General features: G+C 34.5%; 1 protein-coding gene across 1 annotated transcript in view; it reads left to right on the forward strand.

Moving 5' to 3' along the window:
* Positions 1 to 542: 542 nt before the first annotated feature.
* Positions 543 to 12,436, forward strand: part of TRPC4 (transient receptor potential cation channel subfamily C member 4) — a 269,623-nt gene continuing 257,729 nt past the window's right edge. Inside the window, exon 1 of the mRNA XM_031961977.1 lies at positions 543 to 903. The gene's annotated coding sequence lies outside the window, so the exon portion shown is untranslated. The remainder of the gene's footprint in view (positions 904 to 12,436) is intronic.

Genomic DNA, 12,436 nt, shown 5'->3' on the forward strand with positions numbered 1-12,436 from the left:
AGGGAGGGCTTGCTGGAAAAACGGGAGAAACCAGGATTTAGAGGGGGCTTTTCGAGGCTGGATTGCTGCTCTGCAATGCTCTGCGGCCTCTGAGGACTCAGGCCTTTTGGGAAATCTGCTTCTAACACCTTATCCTGGCTAAGTGAAGTTCACTGCGAACCTGACTATGCATCTGATAGCTGCTCCTCAAACGTCTGAATCAGCTATCTTATAAGTTCAGGTTCACTTTGGAGACTGCCCTCCTGCGGATAATGACGTGGGAATGAACTCAGCTTGATCTCTGAAAGGTGCCCTTAGTACACAAGGGACACTGAATACCTGTTGGTCGAATTGCCTCGAATTCGCTGGTAGAGATCATTTCAGGATTGGCCAAAGGTAACAGTGATTGAGGAGTGAACTAAGGCTACACAGAGAGCATTTGGCTTCCCACTAGGGATATGGCCAATCCAATGGCCAGGGCAGGGTCCGGGCTTTCTCCCAACCTCCAGTCCAAGTATGGGGTGTGACGACACTCAGTCAATCACTCATCTAAGTGCAAAGCTAAACAGACGAAACCTTCTAAACGATTTGTCTTGGGAACTGAGATTTTCCCGCTCAGGATTTAATTCGCTCTCCCTCCCTCCACCCCCTTTTAGATTCCTTGTCTTCTCCCTTTTTTCCCTTGCCACCCATGGCATTGCTGCCTGATAAGCTGTACTACCCTCTGCTCAGTGCCAACTGCGTGGGCTGTGACTTCATGTGTTTTCCTTGGAAAACCGAACACTCAGAAACTCGCAGAGATTGAGGAAATCCCAAAGGCAGCAGCAGTCGGGGGTGCTTTCACAAGTCACAGCTGCAGACAGCATCGCGCAGCTGGTTATGTGATTACGTCTGAGAACTGACCGGGAGACAGCAACTTTACAGGTAAAAGGTTCATTCTCTGACCGCTAGCTATAAGAAGTCTGGGGAGAGACGGCACCTGGCAGTCTCTTCCTGGATCACTACGGAGTTTTCCCAGGCTTCATCCAGAAGCTCAGTGGGCTGTGAGCCCCTTTTACCCCCAATCCCTCCACGGACGTTATGGGCTGGAAAGGAATAAGATTTTCCCCCCTGCCCCCTCCTTTCCCTTCCTCTTTCTCTTCCCCTTCTTCCAACCTTCTTCTAGCCCCTGATTGAATCTATTGCAGTAATCAACTCTTAGTAGGGAAAGCTTTGAAGAAGTCAGTCAGCTCCTCCGCTTCTCTTTGCTCGCCCTATCCTTGAGCATCCGAGTTTCTTGACTTTTAAAAGCGGGTGGGAGGCAGTCAAGGGCAGAAAACGAGAGGAATGGAGTGCTCAGTGCGACTTATATGGTAAACAAGAAGACTGAAGAAATTCAGCGGTGCTTTGGGATCTTTAGGCTTTCCCAAATTCAGGGTCCACAAGCTGGTTATAGTCCCCCGGTTCGGGAACCTAAAACGGTAGGAATAAAACACGTCCAACAAATTCGTGTTAGGGAAGCGAAGAGAGCTAAGTGGCCAATATCTTCCCAGACAAGCCTTGCGTCATTTTTATTCTCATGTGTCTGTCAGGGAGCAAAAAGCAATCTCTAGTGTTACTGGTACTGGAGCAAGCGTTTTCTTGGTCGCATGGCAACGGGCAATGAAATTAAATCAGAGACCCTACCTCTTGCTTCAGCGAATAACTTAGGTTCATTATCTGTCAGTTTAATTACAAACACAAAGGTTATTTAGGGAAGGGGGAGCTGGAATCAGGGCAGTTTTCATTAGCGAATATCTGCTTCCTACTTAGTGAAAAAGATAGAGCCATGAAACTTTAAAGGAAAAAGAGATGCCCTGAATACTGGGAAGGGAAATGGTTAAAAACAAAACTAAATGATGTTTGTTTTTTCTTAAGAAAAAATCCTGAATAGATGAGATGAATCGATGTCTCTTTGGTTGGTGTTTGATTTCTAATATTCTTATCAGAAAACATAGTACTGCAGAGTTTCTTTATAATCATTCAAAAGAAATAAAATAATCTGTGTTTCCCTACTGAAATTCATTTAGAAGAAGCAGTTCTGTATGTGCTTAAATGTTGAAAATATGGTGTATCCTGATGTACCTTTTCTTATTGGAATTTAATGCTCTTTGTCTTTGAGTACTTACACTGAGATCACAGATCATTGAATTAAAATAAAATATATTTGAAATTATATATTTTTATTAGTTGCTTGGTTAATGAAATAGAGAACATACTGCCATACCTTATTATGCTTTGCTATCCTCACTCCAGCATCTAGTTTAATACCTTACATCTCGCAGATGCTCAATGAATACATGATGAATAAATGAACAAATGAATGAATGTGCTTGACAAGGAGAGAAAGAAGAGATACTGGTCAAAAGGAGAAAAAAAGCAATCTTTGGCAAATTTGAGTAGATATTAGTAAAATGAAGAATTTTTTTTAAAAAAATGTATCTAGTTCCAATAAGAATAAATGCAGGACAATATGAGTTTCACACACAGGGTATCAGGAAAGACCAGCACATGAAAAAATATGTAGGAGTATTAGTTGATACCATGGAATAGCATTATGCCTCTAAAATTAAAAACAAAAAAGAAGTCCAATTCAGAGTTTTATAAAAAGAATATCACTTTTTTTTTTTCAGTAACTTAAAGACAATATTCACTTTCTACATAATCTTCTTTCTTGAGGACTCTTAGAATAATAGACATTTAGAGTTCTGTCCCCAAAACACATACACACACATATACAAAAAAAAAAAAAAAAAAACCTCATAAGACTGTTCAATAATAATTAACGAATTAAGATGTTGGAATTAAGATCTATTTGAAAAAAATGATATGGAAAGATCCTTTCATAACTGGGGATTCTTCCTCTTTAAAGAGAAGGAACCCAACAAAAAGAGTCTTAACTACATTGTGAAGGATTTCAATTAATGAGGTAAATATAGCTTGATGAATGAAACATGTTAACAGTGGAAGGTCATTTTATTATCTTGTTTTCTTGAAGTCTTTAAGATAGATTCTTTTCTAAATGGGGAAAAGTCAACGTTATTTTAAGAAATAATACATTTTTGTTTTTGTTTTTGCTTTTAGATCTTATGATCTCTTCAACCTTTACATTTTATGGCATAATTTCTCCTTTTCCTGCCTCTTACATCACAATATACTTTTTAAAAAACCAGGAAGGAGTTATATTTGCAAGACTGAGAAATCTAGTTGAATAGCTGTTTTATGACTTTTAGCTTATCTTGCTGGAGCTGACACAGTGGTAAATGATCAAATAATCACTTGATCTAAGACTAACAAGTTCCCTGATGGGTCCTAAGATTCAATTAGAATCTATACTAAACTTAAATAATTCTGAAGGCAGCATGGCTGACTTTGGAATTAAAAATCAAACAACAAATATTTATTTTGGGCCCATTATGTGTCAGGGATTGTGTTAGACTCTAGGGATACAAATATAGCAATAAGAAATTCTCTGACCTCAAGACTAAAGAATACATGAGTACAAGTCTTGCTTCCTTGTCACATAAGACTATGTCAACTTAGGTAAATTAACTGCTCTTGGCTACAGGCAAGTCTTTAAGTTAGAGGTGGCTCCCTAATCTTCATAGTTGGAGAGACTTGTCACAAAGAGAGATACCCAAACTGGTGAAATTACAGTAACAGAATTCCTTACATGTTACAATTTCTAAAAGTATAAATTTTATCTTTCTAATGAGAGTAAGACTTCTTGACCTGATGTCCAAGGATAGACTTTAAGTGATCTGCAAATTTAGATGGGAAAAATTAATCACATCTTTATTTTCTCTAACCTCTAATTAAAACTTAACTATTTCCTTCAATTATGATTAGAAACAAACATATTATGAGAAGAGGGGCATAGGCTTCATAAGATTGCAAAAGAAATCAACTACACACAGACATATATAAGCACACTTACATATATTAAGAATTCCTGATTTAGAATGCATAGTACTAATAAATTTCCTAGGGTTAGAGACTGCATGTCTTTTTAAAGTGTTTCTTTAGACCTTAGAATAGTTCTTGGCACATTCTGAGTACTTAGTAAATGCTTTAAAATTCATTAAACATGGTTTTCATTTAGAATAATATTAGAAATGGACTTTACCTTAGGGAAAAAAAAAAAGGCCATATTTCTGATTTAATTCAGGAAGAGAACACCTGCTGAGAACACTCGCTCTACTAATGCAGATCAGCAACTATTCTGCAATTTAAAATCTTCAAGAGTTGCCTGAGGCTCACCAATAGGTTAATGATATTCTAAGAATTATACTGCTAATATGTGTCAGAACAAGAATTCAAATCTAGGTCTTTCAGACTAAAACATGCATGTTTTTTTCTTCAGTAGGCCAACAGGCTTCCTCTGTGGTATTACCCTTACCATTTATTCCAATAACATCATGTTAAAGAAGAGGGACAGAGCTAAGATGCAAGCCTGGATTCTTGGGATTCAGATTTTTTCAAGGCTGCAGAGCCATTCACTCAAATTATATTTTATAATTTAACTATCAGGATCTAATTTCAATTTGTCAAAATCAAAGAAACTTACTTGAAACAGTTTTGAAAGTACCCTGTTGGACTTATACTTGAATGAAACTGATGGCATTTAAAACTTCACTATTTGGAATAATTAGACTTTGGAAAAAATATTCAAATTGAGTACAGGAAAAAGTGGACTTCTGTGCTAGAGGTTCAAAAGCAAAAGAAGCTCATTATTTACTGAGAAGCTGTCAAAGTAAACATACTATTAAAACCTTGTTGCTGGGCAATAAAGCTTGTTTAGTGGTGATGATTTTCACAAGGCTTTTTAGCATAAAACTACTTTAAGAAATAAATTATAACAAATATGCCTTGTACATTTTTAGATACACATTTGAAATCAACAAAATAGAGGATGGGAATTTAGAATATAGATCTAGTATTTTGAAACAGAGAATCTCAAACCATTTTACTACATCTAAATAATTCATGTGACAGCAGATGTGGACAATTTGTTTGCCAGATAATTTGGAGAAAGCTAATTATGCAAAAGAATAGATTTAAGTAATAAACTAATGAACAGAAATAAGAGACATTCAGTATTAAACAATAATGAATACTATAATATTTTAGCTTTACACACTTGTATGTATGCTTTTATATTTTTCATTTCAAAGGTGACTCCCAGTTTCCTGTGAAAATTAAATTTCTTAAATTGTGTTTTTAAAATATATTAGGTTATTTTTAGAAGATATGCCACAAGCCATTTGAATTAAAATATTCCTATTTTAGTGATATTTTTGAGAATATTTGTATCAAATATTGCATATACATGTATATTACATGTAAGAAAAGTAAAGTCCATAAAGATTAGTTGAGTTAAACTTCAGCATCTATATCAAATTATTCTGATAAATTAAACATTTTCAAAGCATATTCATGTCATTTTGTTTTATTTATACAGTTCCTTAAAGGTGAAAAAAGAACTTCGATTACTTGATTCCTAAGATAACTAACCTGATAATCATGCCCACTAATATTGGACTTTTCTTTAATCTCCTTTTTAATATTTTCTTTGAAATACAACATTGTGATGCAATAATGGCTTCCTGACAAGCTACAGATAATTTGGGGGTACACTTTTAAATGTGAAATTAAAAAATATTAATTATAACCTTAAATAATATACTTCAATATCTTTATCCATCATAGTGTATCTTTTTTTATTTTTAATTACAAGGGTGAAGGAATGAATCAGATGTATATTTATTACATTTTGCTGCCTGAAATTTTCCATTATATCTATGAAATCTATTCAAAATTACTAGAAGTGTTTTGAATAGCAAATAAAATTTACACAATACAAAACTAGCTGTTATTATGAAGATGTGAAGTCTACAAGACAAGTATACTCTTCCCTCAGGCTACCTAAAAACAAACAAAAAAGAAACCTCTATTTAAAAAGAGAAAGTTTTCTTTATTGGGATTAGTCAAAAGAATTAATTTTAACAAATCCTCTTCACTCCCATCCTGATTACTCATATATACATGAGCACCATAGAATATTGATTCTTTAACACATTAACTTCATGATAATACCCTAAATAGACAAAGACAGCATGAACTACAGGTCAGAACATCGGGGAATAGCTGGATTTAAATCCCATCTCAGAAATTTACTAGATATTTAACCCTGAGCAAGTCACATTATCTCTTTGTGGCTCAATTTTTTTTTTTTTGAAATGAAGCTTATTTTACTCAGGGACTTATGAAGATCCTTTGTGTTTCAAAGATTTTCCCATTATGAGAATTGGTGTTATGTAAATAAATATGAAAATAGCAGGGTTTTATTGATACAAAACCTACTAAGGACATCAGTCTATAACTCAAAAGGTACAAAACATTAACTAGAATTCAGAAAATCAAACCACTACATTTTACAACAGTAAACTTAGTGACATAAATAACAAGTAGATGCTACTTTAATTATAGTACCCTCAAAAGACTAATTCAGTGATCTATATGATGTCACTTGTTGAAGCTGATAGCTAATTTTTTACATACCTATTTATTAACAGATTTATTCTTCAAAAGAATAACCTTTCTTGAATTTGATTGTAAATAATGTCCATGAAATTAGAAGAAGGGGAAAGAGAGAGGAGGGGAATATACACAATACATCCTAGCGGAAAAATTTATATTCAATATTAGGTATTTGTTTCTGAAGACCAGCATTAAGATTTTAAATATTCTGGAATATGAATAAATTTATTAGAAATACTTCTTTGCAACACAAGTGGGATTCCTTAAGACCAACAAAGTTTTAATGTTACACATAACTGATGATATGAGAAAACTCTGAGTATGTTCATTCTTAATTTGCTATTCAGATTATTATTCCTGATTCTACTTCACACTGCAATATTGTGGAATATCAGTTCACTCAACTAGTATTTAAATGGCCATGCCATTGGGCTGCTTTTTAAAATCAATTTTAACAGAAATATCCTGGCTCATTTTAAACATGTTTGAAATTAATCATATTAGCAAAACAAAACCATCATTTGATTATTATAAATGAATTGCCTTCCATTATTTTCTGCCTCAGAGATGCTGAATTTTGTTATTAGTAAAAGCTAAGAGTAGGCAAATTATATGTGTAACAGCTTTATTGTGCAGTCTGTACAAATGGAGCAGAGGCTAGATGTAATAGAGAAAGGATATTCAAGTACCAGGCATCAAGTAAAAATGTCATTCCATGAAAAAAAAATCACAGAATCCAAATATATTCCTGACTTGATAACTATTTCATCTTAAAACAAAAACAAAGCCATAAATACCTATTAATGTTTGTTACCCTCTTGAAAGGCAGAGGGAATAAAAACATGACCTGTAAACCAGTAAAACCAATGCTGAAATAATGCATGTTACAAACTAGCTCTGAGACCCTGGATAAGTAACTTACTTTCTTAATTTTCTAAGCAATTTTCTTCCTCTCATCTTCTCTCTATTCATTCATTCATTTATTTCTGGAATTCATTTTGACAACTGGAAATGGCCATGGATGTTGTAGAAGACCTTGACTTTTTAAAGCTAAGGTATTTAACAGGTCTCAGTTTAACTGAAGCAATGCTTAATCGGTGACTAAGGCTGAGTAATAAATAAGATTAAGAATAGCTTCTTTTGCCTGGCCAAAAAAAATATCAACCTTAAAGGAAAAGACCCTTAGAGTTTGGGTTAAAACAGAAGTGATTGATATTTACATTTGCTTCAAGCCAATTGGGGACCAAACAATGACAAATGGAGTTTGGCCTGCAATCTATTTTTGTCCATCAGTAAGAGCCAAAGTGATTTGGATTTAAGACATGGTCTTAGCCATAAACCCCAAGATTTCTTAAAATCAAAATTTATATTATTTTGGGCAGAGTACCACAGGTAAGGGTATGATATCCTATGTGCACAGAAGAAATTAAAAGAAAAATGATGGAAAGAAAAGAACTATGTTGGAACTGGTTAGTTCCTGTTGGGTCCTTAGTGGGGCAGCTCCTACTCCTACTCACAAAGAGTGTTGTTTGTATTTATTCTTGAAGAAGACCATGACATCAGGGAGGTTATATATGACATATAAGTGAATTGGATGGAAGTGAGGTAGGGTTGTGCAAAGTTACCAGTTACCTTCTCTGTCAAGATATAGATCAGGATGACTGGAGCCCTGGTATTGGTATTGCTGTGTCAAAGGATATGCACAGTTCAATAGACCTTTTGAAATTCAAATTGTTCTCCAGAATGGTTGGAACAGTTTACAACTTCACCAATAACACAGTGTATAATTTTCTCAATGCTCTCCAGCAATTATCATTGTCCTTTTCTATCATCTTAATCTCTCTCTCTCTTTCTCTCTGTGTGTCTCTCTCTTAGTAAACTTGATTATGACCTACATAACTGAAAAATTAGGCCTTTATTAGAGAAATACTGAACCTGCTTCTCCCACCCTGTTCCTGCTTTCCTTCTAATTTTAGCAACATTGGTTTTGTGTGGGCAAAACGTTTTCTTTCTGTTTAATATAATGAAAATTATTCATTTTATTTAATATGATCAGCTCTAATTTTGGAGCATAAGAGTTTTTTGACTGGTAAAATTTTTCAGGTTCCCTAATTTGTTTATGATTTTCCCCTCTATATCCAAATCAATTTATCTATTTTTACTCTTTCTAGGTATACTATATAAGATAATGATCTCTCATTACTTTCTAATACATTGCTTTCCCACTTTTCCAGCATTTTTTGTTAAATAGGGAATTCTTTGTAATGGGCTGAGGTTTGAGCTGATGCACTGAGGTCCCAAGTACATGAGGCTAGATAGTAATTGGGCTATACTCTATTAATATACATGATTGGATAAAGAATGGTCCCTGCCCACTCTCCGTGCAAGTCCTGATGTGTTGTATAGGAAATGACGATTTTGGTGGGTGGAGGCAAAGAGAGAGACAGGAAGAGAAGCTGGGAGAGATTGGGCTGGGTTCGAGACTCCGAGCTGCTGGTTGTGTGGCTGCTGGTCGAGCTAGCTTCTTGACTCAGCTGCACACATTGCTATCGCCGATTCTCTTCCACCTCCGATCCTTCTTCACTGAGAATAAAGACTGACGATTTTCCCCTAACCTGAATTCCTGTCTCGTGCTGATCTTAAAATGCACGATCTTCACAATTCTTACTCCAAAAACTTAGATCTTTGGGTTTATCAAACTTTAAATTATATGCTAATTTACTACAATGTATTGTGTACCATATCTATTCCGATGATCCATTGCTATATCTTGGCCAGTGCCAGATTTTTTTTTTTTTTTTTTTTTTGCAATTATCACTTTGAAATTAGCCATTGCTAGTGATACTGCTCTTCAGGACTTTTGTTCCCTTGTGTCTAAAAGTGCTCCTCTCTACCCTGCAACTGTGATCTACAAGTGGATATAGGAAATGGAGTGCCTGGTATTAGCACAATTTTTTCCGTAGTCTATGACCAGTTACAATAGACCCCGAAGTTTCTTTTGTTTCTGTTGCCATCTCCAAAGCTGCCACATATGGACACTGGGTCAGTTCCAACACTAATCATAGACTTCTTACCTCCTAAATTATCTTGGATATTATCTTGAAAAAATGTCTCATCCCAAACTCTTGTTGCTTTTGCTACTCTAGAATTTAATTTGAGGAGTTATTTCAAAGTTGCATAGTGGGGGATGGTAGAACTCAGAATGCTCCCTCTATTCTGTTATCTTGGCTCTGCCCTTGGTACTTCTTGATAACAATTTCACTTGTCAGAAATTAGAGATAGTGCTGGGAGCACCTGGGGGAAAGATGATTAAAAAAATGAAATTCAAACTATAGTCTATCAAAATGAAATGGGAAATATGGGAAATATATGCATGTGGCTGCATAGACTTCTTTGATGAACTCACATTTTAAAATAAATATACAAAATATATAAAATAGTGAAACATAACCAAGGACAAATATAAAAGACTAGAACAATTCTTTTAGGGAACAAAAGTACAAAATAAGTTTGTTTTCAATCAATCAACAAGGATAAGTCAAAGGCTGACTATGTACCAGTCATTTTGACTCTTTGATCACATATCTAGTAAGTATCAAAACTGGAAATAAAATTCAAGTTTCCTGATTTTAAGCCTAGATACCTTGCCAAAATACCATGTAATTTCAAGGCCAACATTCATTTAACTAACATTTCTTAAGTATCTACTTTCTGCAAGATTCTCAAGATACTAAAATTTATAGAACATAGGCCTTATTCCCAAACCCCAAAATTCAATGGGGTTCAAATAATTATGATGAAATTGTAAAAGATAAAGAAAGACTAGAAGGGTGAGGTCACATTCATTTAGAAGATAAATTTGAAATTATCTTTGAATAGGTGGCACTGAATTGTGTCCCAAAAGAAGGAACAGGCTTCAAAAAGTATGATAGTGGCTAGTAGTAGAACAAATCCATAGGCTATGATATGTTAAAAGCAGAGATAAGAATAGTAAATAGGGCAGAGTGTACTCTGGACCATAGCATATATAATTAGGGACATTATAAAATTAGATTTAAAAGGTAATTTCAGAAAAAAATGGGGTGGGTCATAAATGCCAGCATAAGGAGTTTATTCATTGTTGTATAAGGAATGGAAATTCTAATGATTTTTAGTGAATTAATGTCTTGCTCAAATCTTAAAGTAAAAGGATTACTTGGTCAATTATGTGAAGAACAGATTGGGAGAGAATAGGCTACAAGCTGAAAAACTAGTTAGGGAGCTATGATAGTAATTTGGGAGAGAAGAGATGAAAAATATTGTCATTGCAGCAAGTGTCATACAGTATAACAAGTTTACTGCAGAGATTGAAGTATGCTATTTTAAGTGAAGGAGAAGTAAAAATCAAAGATTAACCTGAGAGCACAGTGGTGCAATCAACAGAAAGAAGTGTAAGGGAGAAGTACAAGTTTTGGAGGGGAAATTATGACTTCCCTTTGGAACTGGTTATATTTGAAATATAGGAGACTATCATTAGGTAGAGATATCCAGGAGAAGATATATTCAACTTTTTTCCATTAAGATAATGATTTAAATCTGAAAGGGATAAAATAAGACCTTTTGAATGAAAAAAAAAAAAAAAGATGAATTGAAGAACTACATAGGTATGGATTTAGTAAGAAAAAAATCTAAAGGTTTTAAATGAGTTCAAGTCACTGGAATCAGATAAACTATCCATGAAGCTGCTGATAGATTTAATCTAGAATCATTACCAATAAATTAGAGAAATCATGGAGAATAAAACAGGTTCTAAGAGATATTCTCATGATGGGAATGAGAGGAAGAAGGGAGGAGGGGAAAGAAAGAAATTAAAAATCAATAAGCTAAACATTGATTCACAACAGAATTATGGAAGGGAAAAATTTGAGATCATTTGGAAACTAAAGTGCAGGAACATGGAGACCACTAATCAAATTTTCTTTTGTAATCCTTGATATGTCCCTGGAAATGGCTTTTTTATGGTACCACATAGTATAGTGTAGAGCATATTTGACTTGGAATACAGAAAACCCAGCTTTGAATATCATGATCTGGGCATGTCATGGCCTTTCTGAACATCACTTTATTCATCTGTAAAATGAAAAGAGGGTAGAATTGATTACCTCTAAGGTTACTGAGTTAGCTGACTTAGTAGATATATCATTTATCCTGGAGTCAGAAAGAAATGAGATAAAATCTGATTTCAGATACTACATATGTGACCCTGGACAAATCACTTCACTTTTGTCTGCCTCATTTTCTTCAACTGTGAAATGGGAATTATTGTAGCACTTATTTTGCAGGGTTGTTGTGAAGATCAAATGATATATTTTAAAAGTATATGGCAAGCATTTTAATTATGCTTATTTCTTTTCTCTTCCCTTTTGGCCTTAAATATATAATTCTATGATATTTAATGCATCAGATGATGGAATGATAGGACTTTGGGGATATTTTAACTGATAGCTCATAGATGTTTGTAAATATTATAGATATTTTTACCACTTTCTCACTTTCCATTTATTTATTTTTTATTTCTTTATATGATGCTTCCAATGTCACCATTAGGCTGAAGCTGTTCTTTTCAAAGTTGGGGCTATCTGTTTATTGCTTTGTAACAGGTATGATCAAGGGAGTTCATCTAGTCAGCGTTTTTTGTACCTCTTCCCATTGAGCTAGTGATTTGTTTTCTTGTTCTATGCTTGAAACTACTGCTAGGAATATTGAAGGGAGAGAAATCTCCTATTTCCTCTGCATTAGGAAGTCCAAGGGAAAGTTGGCAGAATATCAAGCTGCATGTTCAACTTTCTCTCAATATGTCTTACTTCCCAATTCATAACATCTATACCACAGCCATTTGGGTCTGGTTGCTTCTCCTACA

This window comes from Sarcophilus harrisii, chromosome 3, assembly GCF_902635505.1.
Source record: "Sarcophilus harrisii chromosome 3, mSarHar1.11, whole genome shotgun sequence".
In the NCBI taxonomy this organism is placed as follows: Eukaryota; Metazoa; Chordata; class Mammalia; order Dasyuromorphia; family Dasyuridae; genus Sarcophilus; species Sarcophilus harrisii.